General features: G+C 36.9%; 1 long non-coding RNA gene across 1 annotated transcript in view; it reads left to right on the top strand.

The window, feature by feature from the left end:
- Positions 1–17,743, top strand: part of LOC147915961 (uncharacterized) — a 28,976-nt gene extending 11,233 nt beyond the window's left edge. The window contains exon 3 of the long non-coding RNA XR_015553569.1: positions 16,966–17,743. This is a non-coding gene — a long non-coding RNA (uncharacterized LOC147915961). The remainder of the gene's footprint in view (positions 1–16,965) is intronic.
- Positions 17,744–17,968: the final 225 nt, after the last annotated feature.

Here is a 17,968-nt window from a genome sequence, read left to right as displayed (position 1 = left end):
TTTAAAATGAGCTTCCCAATGTATTTAATCCAAACATCTAGAAATAAAGAATCACATTTAACCCATTTAGAGTCTGAAACACAGTTTTCTTATTTAATGTACAAGTTTTAATATATCTCAAGCTTTCTTATGAGATTTCTTAATCTTTGTATTAGGAATTATTTTCACTGAAGGATCATTGATATAAAATAATCATGACAATGATAATATAAAGATTAATTGTGTATATTCACATTCCTTAGTATAAGTTAATAAGATAAAATTTCCATAAAGGTTGATTTTTTTCAACTTTGTTCTTGAGTATGACCCAATAAATCTGATTTATAGGGCAATTATGGAAAATTCTTTTTATTATCATTTTGGATTAAGAGTGCTCTAGGAAATAATCTAATAAAATGGTGATTAAGCCACAGCATCTCCTCCAAATGGGATCACGAGAGCTCTGGTTTTTTTCATTCTTACACTATGCCCCATGCATAGAGCTTCAGTGAGGGCTGGAGAAATTTCTCAGCCCCAAATGATTCTATTCGTACTAAACATATTCCTTCACCAAGAAAAAAAAAATCTAGTGTCTGCCAAGACTTTGAAATCCATTCGAATCAGGTTCACTGATTTGATTCATTTGACATCTGACTATTAGAAACCATCAAACATATGGACAGCAGTGAATCCTGCAGAATTCTCCTCCGTTGTGAATCTTGAATCATTGAAGAGGGTTTGGACAAATTTGCATGTGTCCCTCAAGAGCTGTCTAGCTAAGGAAAGGGGGATTGAGATTTGTTTCCATTCAGCGCAAGCCAACTCAACTAGCTATCTTCAAATTGTGCCTTTTCCTCTGGAAGTTTCTGGTACAATGGCTTGGTTGGCCTGTGAACAGATCTTTGGGGAGGCCACATTACTCAGGACTTTATGAATCTGAAACCTCCTTTTTGTTTGCATACCTTTTAAAATAATTTTGAAAATGTATGTACCCACTCATACATTTTGAGATGGCTCAAAATGCTTTGTTAAAATTTTAAATAGTTGGAAGGCATATACAATTTGAAACAGAATATTATATCAGTCATTTAAAAAATATCCTGTGGCATAATAATACCATAGTTTTTGAGGCCTAATATTTTTGATTTAAATATGTCTAAACAAAATGTTTTAACTATCAGATATTTTACACTGCTCTATTTTCTTCTTTAACATATTTCCTTTGCACTTAGTCTACAGAAGTTTACCCCAATCTAACATATTTTGACCTTGAAAGTCATCTTTGATCATTCTATCCTATTCCTTTGCAACAAAAACATGTATATAAACTCAAATTTAATATGTTAATTGTGTGAACCAAAGGTTTTAAATGATTATCTTATGAATTGTTTCATCATAGAATATTAGAATACATCTACTCAAATAATGGAAACATAAAAAATTTTTAAATCCTTTAACATAAAAGTAAAATAGTACTGGAAATGCATCCCTTTATGAGGTGAATGGAGAGTTATAAAAAATTGATTACATGTATCTGTGGACAGATGTTAATTTTTACTTGAATACCACATGGCTAAATATTCATTTTTATATTTCTTACATTTTTATAAACTTTGGAAATCTTGTCAGCATAAATTAGTAGATAAGAATGTAACGGAGTTCTATGCCAAATATCATTAGTGATCCATCATCAAAAATGATTTTTAATGATGTATGTGCCAAGAGCTCAATTTAAATCTTGCATCACTTTTGTTGAAAATAAAACATTGAAACAACCCGCCATGCAAAATGATTTGTTAATCATTAGAGTTATTTACTTTCTCAATACTAACAACAATATTTCTAATATTTCTGTTTTGGCAGTTGAAAAAAAGCCATCAGAAAAGAGAATTCATACCATGTCTTGACAATAGGCATATTCTCAGGCAGAAAAGTTTTAGGAAAGAGACATATGGGAGTTGAAATTTTGGAAATTTGGAATTTTGGAATTCCTTAAAACTCTTCATGCCCATGAACCCCTGGGGAAGTCTTCATATACTCCAGTGGTTGCCTGCAACCACATTTAAAACCACTGAAGGAGAGAACTGGCCTGAAAGATTTTCTTGATTTCAGGCTTATAAACTCTAAATTAAGTGAGACCAGAAAAGTCCTCAGAGCCATGAGCACTGGCAAAGGATTCTATTTAGGATTCAGCTATTCAGATTTCTCTAAAAAACTCTTGCCTTTTATGTTCTTTGAACCTATGAAACGTGTTGATTCATGACAATGCACTTCCCAGTACCCAGCTCAATCTTATGTATATGGTCTGCAGATCAATCAAAACACTACATATCTTTCCTTATGTATCTAATTAAGCTCAGTGGTAGTAAATGCTGCATTTGGGTCTCCCTTGCCTTAGAAGAGGTAGTGGGAGCAAAGAGTTGAAAATTAAAAGAGGAGAGAGAGAGAGTATTGTTTTCACTTAGCCACTGTAATTTTGGCCTCAAAATGCTGACATTATTTCATAAAGAAGTTCATGAATTTTTATTCGCTTTTTTTTAACAGACTTTATTTTTTAGAGTAGTTTTAGGTTCACAATTAAATAAAGAGGAAGGTACAGAGATTTTCCATACCTCTGCCCTCACAGAGGCATAACCTCCTGTATTATTTATCAACATCCCCCGTCATAGTGGTACATTAGTTACAATCAATGAACCTACATTGACACCCAAAGTCCATAGTTTACATTTGGATCCACTCCTGGTTTTGTACATTCTGTGGGTTTGGACAAATGTATAAGGACATGTATCCACCATAATAATATCTAGAAGAGTAGTTTCACTGCCCTAGAAGTCCTCTGTGCCTCACCTATTCATCCCTCCTCCCCCGAATCCCTGGCAATCATTAATCTTGCTACTGTCTCCAGTTTTACCTTTTCCAGAATGTCACATAGTTTGAATCATACAGCATGTAGTCTTTTCAGATTGGCTTCTTTCACTTAGTATTATGCATTTAAGTTTCCTCCATCTCTTTTCTTGGCTTGATAGCTCATTTCTTTTTAGTACTGAATAATATTCCATTGTCTAGTGTATCACAGTTTTTCCGTTCACCTACTGAAGGACATCTTGGTTGCTTCCAAATTTTGGAAATTATGAATAAAGCTGTTGTAAACATCCTGTGCAGGTTTTTGTGTGGATGTAAGTTTTCAATTCCTTTGGGTAAAGACCAAGGAGTGCCAATCATATGGTAAGAATATGTTTAGTTTTGCAAGAAAGTGCCAAACTGTCTTCCAAAGTTGCTATTACCATCTCACATTTCAACTAGCAAGGAGTGAGAGTTCAATTGCTCCACGTTCTCACCAGTATTTGGTGGTGTCAGTATTCTGGATTCAGGCCATTCTAATAAGTATGTAAAGGTATCTCATTGTTTTAGTTTGCACTTCTCTGAAGACATGTTATGTGGAGAATCTTTTCATATGCTCATTTGCCATCTGTATATCTTCTTTGGTGAGATGTATGTTAAGGTCTTTCACCCATTTTTTTAATCTGGTTGTTTGTTTTACATTTGTTAACCTTTAAGAGTTCTTTGTATATTCTGGATAACAGTCCATTACCAGATATGCCTTTTGCAAATATTTGCTTCCAGTCTGTGGCTTGTCTATTCATTCTCTTGACAGTGCCTTTTGCATAGAAGAAATTTTTAATTTTAATGAAGCCAAGCTTATCAATTATTTCTTTCATGGATTATGCCCTTGGTGTTTTATCTAAAAAATCATTACCATACCCAAGGTCATCCACATTTTTTTCTACATTATGTTTTTGGAGTTTTATAGTTTTGCACTTTACATTTAGCTATCTGATCTGTTTTGAGTAAAGTTTTGTGAAGAGTATAGGGCCTGTGTCTAGATTTATTTGTTTTTTGCATGGGGATGTCCAGTTGTTCCGGCATCATTTGTTGACAAGACTACACTTGCTCCATTGTACCACCTTTGCTCTTTTGTCAAAGGTCAGTTACTATATTTATGTGGGCCTATTTCTGGGCTTTCTATTCTGTTTTATTTATCTATTTGTCTATTCTTTTGCCAGTTCTATAATGGCTTGAATACTGTAGCTCCCCTATATTCCTAGTTTACTGAGAGTTTTTATCGGAAATGGGTGTTGGATTTTGTCAAGTGCTTTTTCTGCATCTATTGATATAATTGTGTGATTTTTCTTCATTAGCCTGTTAATATGGTGGATTACAGTAATTGATTTTCAAACGTTGAACCAGGTTGCATACCTGGGGTAAATCCCACTTAACTGTGGTGTATAATTGTTTTCATACATTGTTGGATTCTATTTGCTAATATTTTGTTGAAGATATTTGCATCTATTTTCATGAGAGATATAGGCCTATAGTTTTCTTTTCTTATAACATCTTCATCTGATTTTGATGTTAGGGTAATGCTGCTTTCATAGAATGAGTTAGGAAGTATTTCCTCTGCTTCTATCCACTGAAAGATATTGTAGAGAATTGGTATAAATTCTTCCTTAAATGTTTGGTATAATTCACCAGTGAACCCATCTGGACCTGGTGCTTTCTGTTTTGGAAGGTGTTTACTTATTGATTCAATTTCTTTAATATATATGGGCCTATTCATACTATTTCTTCTTGTATATTGGCAGATTGTGTCTTTCAAGGAATTAATCCATTTTATCTAGTTTATCAACTTTGTGGACATAGAGATGTCCATAGTATTCCTTTATTATCCTTTTAATGTCCATGGAATCTGTAGGGATGTTTGCTCTTTCATTTCTGATGTTGGAAATTTGTGTTCTTTCTCTTTTTTTCATAGTTAGGCTAACTAGAGCTTATCAATTTTATTGATCTTTTCAAAGAGCTTTTGGTTTCATTGATTTTCTCTATTGATTTCATAATTTCAATTTCATTGATTTCTGCTCTGCTTTTTATTATTTTGTTTCTTTTCCTTACTTTGAACTTAATTTGCTATTCTTTTTCTAGTTTACTAAGGTGGAATCTTAGATTATTGATTTTAGATCTTTTTTTCCACTAGTATATGAATTGAATGCTATGAATTTCCCTCTAAGCACTGCTTTCACCGCATCCTCAAAACTTTGATAAGTTTAGTTGAAAATATTTTTATTTTTATTTAGTTCAAAATATTTTTTTATTTCTCTTGATATTTCTTCTTTAGCCCATGTTTTTAATTTTTTTTTTTAATTTATTTATTTTTTTCCCCCAAAGCCCCAGTAGATAGTCGTATGTCATAGTTGCACATCCTTCTAGTTGATGTATGTGGGACGCGGCCTCAGCATGGCCGGAGAAGCCGTGAGTCAATGCGCGCCCGGGGTCCGAACCCGGGCCGCCAGCAGCGGAGAGCGCGCACTCAACCGCTAAGCCACGGGGCCGGCCCTAGCCCATGTTTTTAGAACTACGTAGTTTAGTCTCCAAGTATACTCAACTTTTCAGCTACATTTTTGTTATTCAATTATAGCTCAATTCCACTGTCTAATGTTTGAGAGCAAATATTGTATGATTTCTGTTCTTTTAAATTTGTTAAAGTATGTTTTATGGTCCAGAATGTGTTGCATCTTTGTCAATGTTCCATGTAAGCTTCAGACGAATGTATAATCTGCTGCTGTTGGATTAAGTAGCCTGTAGATTTCAACAATTATATCTAGTTATGTATAGTGCTGGTGAGTTCAACTATGTCCTTACTGATTTTCTGCCTGTTGTATATGTCCATTTCTGATAGAAGGGTATTGAAGTCTCCACATATGATTGTGGATTCATCTTTTTCTCCTTGCAATTCTATCAGTTTTTGCCTCACATATTTTAATGCTCTGTTTTTATACACATACACATTAAAGATTTATATTTCTTGTTGTAGAATTAACTCCTTTATCATTATTTAATGCCTTTTTTTTAATCCCTGATAACTTTCTTTTCTTTTAAATCTGGTCTAAAATTAACATAGCTACTCCTGCTTCCTTTAGATTAGTGTTAACATGGTATCTCTTTCTCTATCCATTTACTTTTTATCTATAAGTCACTGTATATTTCAAGTGGATTTCTTGTAGACAACATACAGTTGGGTCTTGTTTTTTGATCCACTCTAAGAATCTCTGTGTTTTAATTGGTGCATTTAGGTCGTTGGCATTCAAAGTGATTATTGATACAGTTGGATTAATGTCTACCATATTTGTTACTGTTTTCTATTTGTTGCCCTTGTTCTTTGTTCCTATTGTGGTCTTCCACTCTTTTTCTGCCTTTTGTGGTTGTAATTGAGCATGTTATATGATTTCATATTCTCTCCTTTCTTAGCATATCAGTTTCACTTCTTTTTTTAATTTTTTTCAGAAGTCGTCCTAGAGTTTGCAATATACATTTACAACTAATCCAAATCCACTTTCAGATATCACTATACTGCTTCATGGGTAGTACAAACACCTTATAATAACAAAATAATCTTAATCAAAATAATTTTAATTCCTCCCTCCCATCCCTTGGATCATTGCTATTGATCATTTTACTTATACATAAGCATACATAAACATATATGGATGTATTGTAAGATAATAGGAAATATACGTATTATATTTGTCTCTCCCACTGGTTCCTAGCACAGAGCTCCTGAAATCCTTGTAAATTCCTAAGTGACAAGAGCACTAGGAGCAGCTTTTTTTCTAATATTTGGTCTTTGACCCCAATTCCTGACACAGGGCTCCTAAATCCCTTGAGTTTCCTGGGCGATAGGAGTGTCTTTTGTTCTAACAAAACAACTCTTGGTGGGCTCCTGGATGGCTCCTAAATGGGGGCTGGTCACCAGAAAGACCAAGCCATGATTAGAAGCTTGGAATTTTAGCCCCATCCCCCATTCTCCAGATACGCAAAAAGGGTTAGAAATAGAGTTAATGATTGATCATGCCTATGTGATGAAGCCCTGTAAAAACCCCAAAAGTCCAAGGTTAAGAGAGCTTCCAGGTTGGTGAACACATCACTTGCCAGGAGGGTGGCACACATGGAGACAGAAGCTACTGCACTCGGGACCTTCTCAGACCTCGCCCTATGTATCTCCTCATCTGGCTGTTCATCTGTATTCTTTATCATATCCTTTAATAAACTGGTAAACCTAAGTAAGTGTTTCCCCGAGTTCTGTGAGCTCTCTAACAAATTAATTGAACCCGAGGAGGGGGTTTTGGGAATTTCTCATTTACAATCAATCAGTCAAAAGCACAGGTGACAACCTGGACTTAAGATTGGCATCTGAAGTCAGGGACAGTCTTGTGGGACTGAGCCCTTAACCTGTGAGATCTGACACTATCTACCTGGAGATTGAGTTAAATTGTAGGACACCCAGCTGGTGTCACAGAGAATTGCTTGGTGGGAGAACAAATACCACGTATTTGGTGACCAGAAGTGAAGTGATCTGTGTAAATAATAAAGAAGACATACAGGAAGGAAAACTGTTTTTTTTCCTAACACATATATAATTCATAATTGAATACATTGTTGCTATTATTATTTTGAACAGTTATCTTTTAGAGCAGTTAAGAATAAGAAAAATAAAAGATTTTATTTTGTCTTCACTTATTCCTTCTCCAATGGTCTTTAGTATGACTATGATATGCCTAGATGTAATTTTCTTTTGGCCTTTATCCTGTTTGTCATTCTTGGAGCTTCCTGGATATGTGGTTTGGTTTCTGACATTAATTTGGGGGAAATTCTCGGTCGTCATTGTTTATAACATTTCTACTGTTCCTTTCTCTCTTTCCTCTCTTTCTGCTATTCCCATTACATGTATGTTACATCTTTTGTAGTCGTCCCACAGTTCTTCCATGTTCTGTTCTGTTTTTTTTCAGTCCATGTTCTCTTTGCTTTAGTTTTGGAGGTCTCTGTTGAGATATTCTCAAGCTCAGAGATTCTTTCCTCGGCTGTGTCCAATTTACTAATAAGCTCCTGAAAGGCATTCTCCCATTTCTGTATAGTGTTTTTTATCTCTAGTATTTCTTTTTGGTTCTTTCTTAGAATTTCCATCTCTCTACTTATATTGTCCATTCTTGCATGCTGTCTACTTTATCCATTAGACCCCTTAGCATATTAATCATAGCTGTTTTAAAGTCCTGGTTGTATAATTCCAACATCCCTGCCATATGTGAGTCTGGTTTTGATGCTTGGTCTGTCTCTTCAAACTGTTTTGTTTTGTTTTGTTTTTTGCCTTTTAGTATGCCTCGTAATTTTTTCTTGATAGCTGGACATAATGTACTGGGTAAAAGGAGCTGCTACAAATAGGCCTTTAATAATGTGGTGGTGGTAAGGTGAGAGGGGAGGGGAAGCATTCTATAATCCTACTATTCTGTCTCAATCCTTTAGTGAGCCTGTGCCTCTGGACTGTGAACTTCACAAGTGCTTCTGTTTCCCCACCCCCTTTTTAGGTGGGACAGAATGGCTAGAGTGGGCTGGAGTTGGGTATTTACTTTCCTCCACGTGAAAGGTTAGAGCCAATTGGAGTTAGATATTTCCCTTCCATGAAGTCAGTTAGGCTCTGATAAAATCCCAGCATGTTAGGCTCTGGTCAAATAGTTTCTCCTGAGGGCAGACTTGTAAGAAGAACAGAATGTTCTGGTTTACTTCAAAATTGTTCCTTTTACCCTCTCTCTTCTGGAAGTACAAGGAGATTTTTCTCTGATATTCACTATGAGAACCTGCTAGAGCTCCAGGAAGTAAAACTCAGGAAAGTTTGCACATCTTTCCTCCCAACCCCATGATTAGGTCCCTCTGGAGTTTTTACCTCAAACTTGTCCACACTGAGCTTCCAACAATTACTCAGTTACAGCTCAGGTGTCCCTATCCCAGCACTGGTTCCCCGGGAGGTTTATCCTCATGGGTTTCTGCTCTGGTAAGTTGTGATTCCCTGTATTGGCCACTTTGTCTCTCCAATTTTGGAGGCAGTTGTGGGCACTGTGACCTCACTTCTCTTACATATCTAAGAAGAGTTGTCGATTTTTCTGTTTGTTCAGATTTTTACTTGTTGTTAGGATAGAGTGGTGACTTCCAAGCTTCTTACATGCTGGACTGGAAATTGGAAGTCCTTTTAATTCTTTGTTCACTTTTAATAAGAAAAAAACATCTGTCTTATCACAGATATAAAGAAATTTTGTATTTTGTATTCAAGATATATATATGACATGGAAATTCTAATTAGAAAATAAACACCATAGGGAATGTTAAATTTGGAGCTACTTCCTAAACACACTTCTATCCCTTGAAGGTTAGAGCAAAGACATCTAACTAGTGCCACCTATGTCATTTGGGCTCTAACTTCTGTTTCTTTATCAAGAAGGTTCATCTATAAAAGAAATCTAAAAGATAAAAGTGAGTAATAAAAGATCATGCTTTATACTGACAATCTGTAGCTCAGATTTATTGTTAAAAGTGCTAGCAGGGCATAAGACAATTGTAGATAACACCAAGTGAAATGGATGATCTTGATACACTTTGACCAAACCTATTTAAAGAAAGCATTGAGTTTGGCAGGATGGGGTATATGTCATTGCCCTTCTGAGAACGATTTATCTCATCTAATAGTACAGTTAAGCCTATAGCATTCCTTAGCAATAATCAGTGCCGAGTATTCCAGAAATCCCAATCTCCCATGCATAATTCAGGAAAACAAATGGGTGCTTTTAGATTTTCTTTAGTGTAAAATCTAGATCTAGACTTACTATTTTATAAACTCAATGTCCGCACTTCACCGCTATATAAGAGATACATTTATTTACCACCAATTCGAGGCCTAGGTGCTTTATCCTTTACTTGCCTGCTTTATGATTTTGTAGTACTTCTTTTATAGAAATACTAATATTAAACATAGATGGACAATCTAGATTTTATACCAATAAGCATATTCATCTAAGTACTTATTAGACACAGTTAAAGTGAGGCACATTACATTTTCTCTTCTAACATAGTGAAATTAGGTCTATCAATTCCTTCACTATCAGAATAGCATAGTAGACATACAGTAGGAGTAGGATTTAGCAAATCTGTTTCAAGTGCTGCTTATCACTGTTTGTGTAATCTTGGACGAGTTACATACCTTCTCTCAGGACCTCACTGTCAACCACATTTGTCAACAGGGTAATTTTAGCCCCAGTGCTATTTAGCCCATAGGCTGATTATGATTTTCAAATCTTTTGAAAAAAAGTCAAAAGCCTTTGCATTTGATCTTGACTCTGTGAATTTATCCTAAAAATCAGTATTCAATCCCATCATTCTGTGGGTCGCTAAGGGTGTGGCTTTTGATCATGAGCAGCATTAGTTGCTCCTTTCTGTCACTGTCTTGATCCTCACAAGTTCTCGGCTCATTAGTTAATGAACTACTTAACCATGCTGCTGCCAAACCCTTGTGTTTGGCACCTGGCCTCTCATAGTTTTCTCATCCCCACAACACTGTAAGATGCTTGAGGCCAAGAAACCAGGTGGTACAACCAATCTGCAATTTCATCTGGAGCTGGGATTTTTTTCTTGCACATTCCTCAGTGTCAGTGTTTCTCACATGCCCAAGGTCAGCATGTCCACCAGGATGATTGATCTTGTTTTCACTCCAGAAGAGTAGTTCTTGACCTCAATGGAGCTTTAAAAAGTGCTGATGTCCCACTCCCAGATTCTGATTTCATTGGTCTGAAGTGCGGCTTAGACATGATAATTTTGTAAAGCTCCCCAGGATAATCTAACGTGCTTATTAAGAACTGCTAATCTAGAAGATTCTAGAAAGTCTGAAAATGAGAGACGTTGTGTTACTATGCCTTAAAGAAACTAATTATATTTTTTACATTTGCGTAGAAAGTCCCAATTTTAAGGCACAGAAAATTACTGGAAGATGCCTACTGTTTTCTCCATGAATTCAAGTAGATAGAAAATAATTCATATCTTAGAAACTGTTCACCCTCTGATTTCACTGTAATAACAATAATTGATTATAACTGCTAAATACAAGGCAGACAAATATGTTATATTTTGGCCTTCTGGGACATTTGAAATCCTGAGAGAGAGAGAAACAGTATATGAGAGAAAGTTATTTCACATACTACTGAACATTTTAAATAGCTTTTTTGAAACTAAGGTAGGATGTGGTATAATACATGTATATTTGTGAGTAATGATATGTCATAGTAATATTCTTTGCTGATGTGTTTGTTGGATATGATCAAGGGCTGAGGTTTGTGAACAGATTTGGAATGAATAGTTTTTACCTTAGTTTTCATTCATGTGCTAAAATACATTCAGTTCCTTGTTGGTGTGAATGGCACATACATGATGTCCTTAGATAACAGATGTAATTGCATATAGGACATGTGGCTGACTATATGATGGGCTTGAGGAATAACAATATTATATGATGAGTTCATCTGGGCCCAGATACCCTTACTGGGAAAAAAATCCCAAAACTGGAGAATTTCTACTTATAGAATTTTTTTTTCAGAGAGGTTCAAAGAGCAGATATGTGTCATGTGGGAACATTGATTAATGTATCAGCACCAATTGTGACATCAGATTATCTAACTTTCACCTAGCGGAACACTGGGATGTGAAGGAATAAGGCATGGTAGGGAGATATTTTGATTGGGAGTTTGGATATAAGAAGTTCCAGAATATAGAACATACTTCAAAGAGAGTACCAGATGTTACCTGATAACAGCGAGAAGGGGGGGTGGGAGAGGGGAGTATGTCAAGAAGATGGGTAGGAACTCAGGGATCTGAGCAACCAAATCTCAGAATAAGAGTTGGGGTATGGAGTTGGAGAGAAGGAAGGAAAGAATAATCTCCTATTTTATGTTTAAAAGTAGCGGAGTATTGGGAGGAAAAAAAAAGAATGTAAAAGCTAATAATAATATATTATAGTATTATATAATATTATTATATATAGTATTATATATAGTATAATATATTATTATATAATAATAATAATGGTTCCTGATATCCATTAATGCCTTTAATAGTGAGTAAGAATTTTATGGCAAGGAGAGACTGAGATTGAGAAATAGTTGACACTTTTCAAGAATAGTTGACTTGGGGTTAGCAAAAAAATTAAACTTCCCCTCAGCTCAAAAAAGACTTTTCCTCTTTTAACCACCTCTGGCCTCTCCTTGCCTGCTTATCAATTCTTATCCTGTTTCTTTCCATATGATACTGTATCCCAGCTCTAGTGTCTGCCCGCCTTGAGAGTCGTGGCATCTCATTCATCGTTTATTTCCCTGGTCTTTACACAGTCCCCGACATAGAGCAGGCTTTCAGTAAATACTGACATGAACTGACCTGAAAGCACCCTGTCTCCACCTTGATCTGGTTTTCTAAGTTGAGTAAAATAAGGCATAATCATTGTTTCTCTATAAAGCACAGGGAGCAGTAAAAGCATTGCTTCAGAGCCTCAAGCAATGCACTATTATTCCACAAAGAGCCAGCATTTTGGTTATAAACTGCATTTACATCTATTAATTCATGATGGCCTAATTAAAGTAGCAAATATGTTTGAAGGCAAACTAAAGTAATAGCCATGAATAATTGTTTTGTTTCTTGTCATACTGACAGAGAGAAAAGGAGAAAGCACTTTTTTCTTTTCCTTAGATAAAATGCTTGGTCTCAGTGTCAGTGGTTTCATGTACTAAAAATCTTAACATTAATATTGAAAAAACGGCATCATTGAATCTATTAGTAATCTGGACCACAGGAGAACTTGCAAGTTGCTGCTAAATACACGGCATGTTTTAATAACTATAATCAGCTAAGCTACTTAAGTGAGTGATACTGTTTAAATTAGGAAATTAAAAGTTTGAATTATTTTTCTGTAAATTTGCTCCTGCTTCTTAAGGAAGCTAAAAGCTTGTTGGATGCCGAAATTCTCCATAGCCACTGATTGTATGCTGTTTACAATCAATCTACAACTTGCTTATCTGCTTCCAATAAAATATTAATGCAATCAAACCTAAACTGTTTTCTTTCACATTCATCTTCTCATCCTGGGTCAGGCTATAAAGCTCTTTTATTAAAATGAGCCAAGCTGTTTAACTGCACATATGTAAGTTTGGAAATCTCATCCTAATGCGTTCAAAAGGTTTTTTTGGATTGGGACCTCATTGTCTAGAACTATGATTTTCAACAAAGTATTTATCGTTGATACTTTTATGTCCTAGCACAGTTGTGCTAGGCAAGATGTAGATTACCAAGGGGTATAGGATAAAATCTCTGACACTTGCAGTGTGATCTGGAAGATGTGTACAGAAAGTAAGAATACTATAAAACAATGTGTTCTCAAAAGAGTGCTACGGGCCATTGTTTCTAAAGAGGAATGGTTTTCATTGAGGGTCTAGGGTAGTGTCAGAATGCACAATGTGGGAGAGCAGGGCAAGAAATGGAGGCAGTAGCGTGTAAACACTCCTCACCTCCAAGTGACTTAGATCCTGTCCCTTATTCAAAAGTAGAGAGCCATTGTAAAAACAGTTTAAGAGGGAAATCTTGTGTATGTTGAAACGGCCAAGTATCAGATTAGAAAATTTTGTCGTACTTGAGCTGAAGTTCTTAAGACTGGAAATTAGACAGATAAAAAGCTAAAAGGCAAGGCCTTCCATCCAGCTGCAGAAAAGGAAAACAAAAATTAAAACAAAACAACACAACAACAACAAAACAAGAACAAATTTTGGGGAATGATTATGACCTAGAATAAATGACCAGGAGTAAGTGAAATGAAAATTATGAAAGAAGTCCCACACAAATGGATTTAAAGCATTTTTGAAATTCAAAGATAAGAAGAGTTTTTGTCTCAAAAATAAATCCCATGAGGGCCTAGATGGTGATGGCAGAGCTTTGATTCTGAGACATCACAGAGATTATACTGGGCCTAAGACTTCCTTTCCCTGGATGTGACTAGAACAATCCTAAACTTCCTTGATGGTCACAGAAATTCCATATTTAGTAGCAAGAGAAACCCAAAACTCACTTCATACTATGTCCTGCCATGTGTGATAACAAAATGGGGTAACTGGCTTCACCATTTTAAGCAGTTGATGGATTACACCAGTTAAATAGCTTGTCACTTCATTCAAACAAATAGTCTGATTGATTTTGATACAAAAACTAGTATCTTACTAAATATCCTTTCGGTTTATGCCTCATGTCAAATCAAAATACAAAGACCACCATAACTGAGTAAACAAAGTTGAGTTCAAGATTGTTGGGCAAAGAAGAGCTACATCACTTAAGAAATAAGTTTTGTGGTTCTCTCTGAGCAGAAATGTAAAGGGCTGGCTTAGGGTTTCTCAACAGTGGCACTATTGATATTTTGGACTAGACAATTTTTTGTTGTGAGTTTATATATGCCTGGGTACCCTATATATTATTAAGATGCTGAGGAGTATCTCTGGTCTCTACCCACTAGCTGTATGTTATCCCATCCTGCCAGATGTGACAATCAAAACTGTCTCCAGACATTTGCAAATGTCCCCTTGTGGGAAAAGTCACCCATGGTAGACAATCACTGGGCAAGATAAAGGAATAAAAGAAGAATACCAGTTTAGGCAATATTCTGAGTTTAAGTCATTGGTTCACTTATGAATCAGATTGTAAACTCTTTTTTACAAATGGTCTTTATATGATTTAAATCTCAAAGGAAGAGTACAGCTCTCAAACAGGTCAAGGATGAGATAAATAAGGCTATAACAGGCATTCAGATGTGCATGATAGAGGCTTGAAAAATTTTTTAACAGCCCACTTTATGGACCCCTATTGTCCCTGAAAATACAGAAGAGGGCAGCATTGGGTTTTACGTTAATAGCCTCCAGGTCTTCACCACTAGATACATTATTACAAGCAGATGTTCTATGAAGTGGATTTAGATAAATGTTCTGGTATTCAGTCTGAGTAGAACAGAAGCAGTTTATTTTCCTTTTGTTGAAGAATGAGTTTTTGTGCCATCTGACAAGAAAGCAGTTATGCAGCATCATTTAAGACTCAAGAGACCAGACATCTGAAGACATGAGATGAATAAGAATAACTACAGTCATATAAGATGGGACTAGAAGGCACTTCAGAGCCAGCACTGAAGATTCCTCAATCTTGACAAGGAGAACAAGTCCCAGAGACCTTTAGCGTCTATTTTTAATAACCAAGTTGCTGTCCCTTTTAATTTGTGTATGGATTATTCAACTATCTCTGTAGTATTACTCCACGTGCAGCAGGAAATGCTAGCAATAGCATATACTCTTCCTTGGCATACTAGTAAGAAAACTAGGGCCAGTCTATTATCCAAAAACACCTAAGCCAGTGTACTCAATCTAGTTTGTTGTGCCTCTAGGGCTTATGCAGTAGTATTTACCACAACCCAATATTAGAGTAACTTTTGGATTAGTGGCTTTCCTTTAATATCCTGGATTTCCCCATTCACATGTAACAGCATCATCTTGATGAGATAAGGAAATATGCTATAAAAGCTAATATAATATGCAAAACTAACATTGTGAATTTCTCCACTGTTTGAAATGATGTCATGATAAATCTCAATATTATAAAAGGATTTCTGGATGTGTCTGGTTTAAATGAAGTATTTTCATGACAGGTGAAATGGCTTAGTGTAGGATATCATCTGAAAATCCGATTTAATCCCTGCCTACTTTTATATACTGATACAAATTTGCATATGCAATATATTTGCGTATCACCATAGGCACTGTAGAAATGGTTAGAACCGGTTGATCCACAGGTTCCTCCCTTCTTGCTAATATATCTATTGTCTTTAACTTCCTTCATAGTCTCCTGCATCCAGTCACCCATCCTGGCCAGCCTAACATAAGAACCACCATTGATAGCTATCTTTTCCCAAACTTCTATCTCTGTCTTGTTTACCTTTCTCCTTTAGACATACTACCTAGTCTAAATTCCATTCAACCTAAGGATTCCTTTCTTCGTCATGCACAAACTCCCCCTACATCTTCTGTCTCTTCCTTAGATGGCCCTTCACTTCACACTAAGAGACACTTGGCTTTCTCCCTTCAGGACGTTTCCCATTGAGACTGGTGGAAGGCATCCCATTTACTTCTCTGAACTAATACAGAATTTTACCGTTACCAATCTAAACTTCGGATTTTGATATTAGTTCATTTACACTATGCTCTCCACGTTCTTGTTGTAATCACACCCAAACTTCAATGAATAAATATATTTTAACAATTTGTATGAAAAGGCAAAATGTTCTACCAGTTTTTTATCATAAACTTAATAGTAGCAACAATTTGGAATTACTACCTCCATAAAGCTAATTTGTTTGGAGATTGCAAAAATAGACATAGGTGTAGAGAAATAGATTTTAGCTCCCAATTTATTTTGAATTTCAATGTCCGAAGTTGCTTAAGCTCTGACAGCCACATTTAAAGAACAGATGTCAAAAGCCCAAGACTGTAGAGAGGAAGAGAGCCAGAACGGTGGATATATCTGGAAAGTATATCGAATAAGAAAGATGTTGTTGTAGTCATTACGCTTTTTCTATTTAGTTATATTTCTATCTATTAAGTTTGGACATGTATTTCTCTGTGTATAAGTAGGAAAGAGACCTATGAAATAGTTAGGAAAAAAGAATAAACTGTATCAAGGGCAGGAAGGAATTGGCAGGTAGCTAAGCATAGTAACCAGGTAGAAAAAGGGTCCAACAAGGAGCTCCAGTATGATGGATCAACCACATGCAATAAAAGGAGAGTTTATAACACAGATTCAGTGTCTCCCTTTCTGAGAGATAAAGCCTCTGGATGACCGTGCTAGCAACAATGCATTGCTAATAAGTCCCACTGACTAAGGGGAAACATTCTTTGGACAAGGCTTCACGGATTTAGGGGGAATCTGGGGAGGTACCAAGAAAGAATTTGAAAGTGAAGAGAAAAGTTGAACAAAAGAAAAGACCTCTTAAATTTTGTGCTAATGCCTGGAGCCTTGTAATTATCGGTTACTTACTTCAAATTCCAGGTGATGGTATAACCCGAGCATTTTCAACAGAAGAGTTGAAGAAATTGGCAATGGTTAGCTCTGAAAATAGAAGACGTCAATAGCCATCATCAAAACTAAAGGACTGGATCGATTGGTCAAGATGGCGGCGTAAGCAGACTCGGAACTCACCTCCTCCCGTGGACACAGCCAATTTACAACTACTCGTGGAAAAATTACCCCTGAGACAGAACTGAAAACTGGATGAGAGGAACTCCTGCAACAACGGACAATCCTAACTGAGGTGGAAGAGGCAGAGGCTCCCTTCTGGAGAGGAAAAACGCCGCCTTCACAAGCCGCCAGCTTCACGGCCGCCGGGAGCAGCTCACAGGTACGCAGCCTCCCTGGAGGCGCGGGGCCCTGAGCCGGGGAGCGCCCCCACTGTGGGCATTTTGTGGACCCAGCACAATCGAGACCAGCGGCATAATATCTGACTGTGCCTGCTACTAAAACACTGGGGAGCACCCCTAGAAAACCCGGTTCACAAAGAAACTAAAACTGGCTCTTAAAGGGCCCGTGCGCAAACTCACCCGTTTCAGGAAGGATCCTAAAATCACCAGAAAGAAAGGTGTACAGTGCTCTGGTGACAAGAGACTCACCTAATAGGCCCTGAGTGCATCTCGGTGAGGGGTGAGACCTCTCCAGGGACTGGGACATTGGCGGCGGCCATTGTTGTGGCCTGATGTGGGCATGCTGACACAGACACCATTGGAGTTCTCCCTGAGGCCTGCTAGCCCAGGGTCTGCCCCACCCGCTAGAGCACCGATTTAATCCAGCTCAGCCAGGGCAGGCAGCCCACCCTAGAGACTGGCCCCACCCAACAACAAGCCCTCAGGCACCTTGTGGGCCTGCATAGATTGGTGACTGGATTCTCTGCAGCCTGGCAACTGAGCCGACTTGAGCGGGGCAGGGTGTGCACAAGGAGCTGGTAGAGAGTGTGGGGCCGTGGCAAGGTGTGTGGGGCTCCCACCGTGGAGAGATTGGG

This window comes from Ceratotherium simum, chromosome 11 (assembly GCF_057802395.1).
Source record: "Ceratotherium simum simum isolate JZ-2026a chromosome 11, ASM5780239v1, whole genome shotgun sequence".
Lineage (NCBI taxonomy): Eukaryota > Metazoa > Chordata > Mammalia > Perissodactyla > Rhinocerotidae > Ceratotherium > Ceratotherium simum.
The sequence above is the reverse complement of the archived record's forward strand: the minus strand, read 5'-3'. Positions and strand labels throughout refer to the sequence as shown.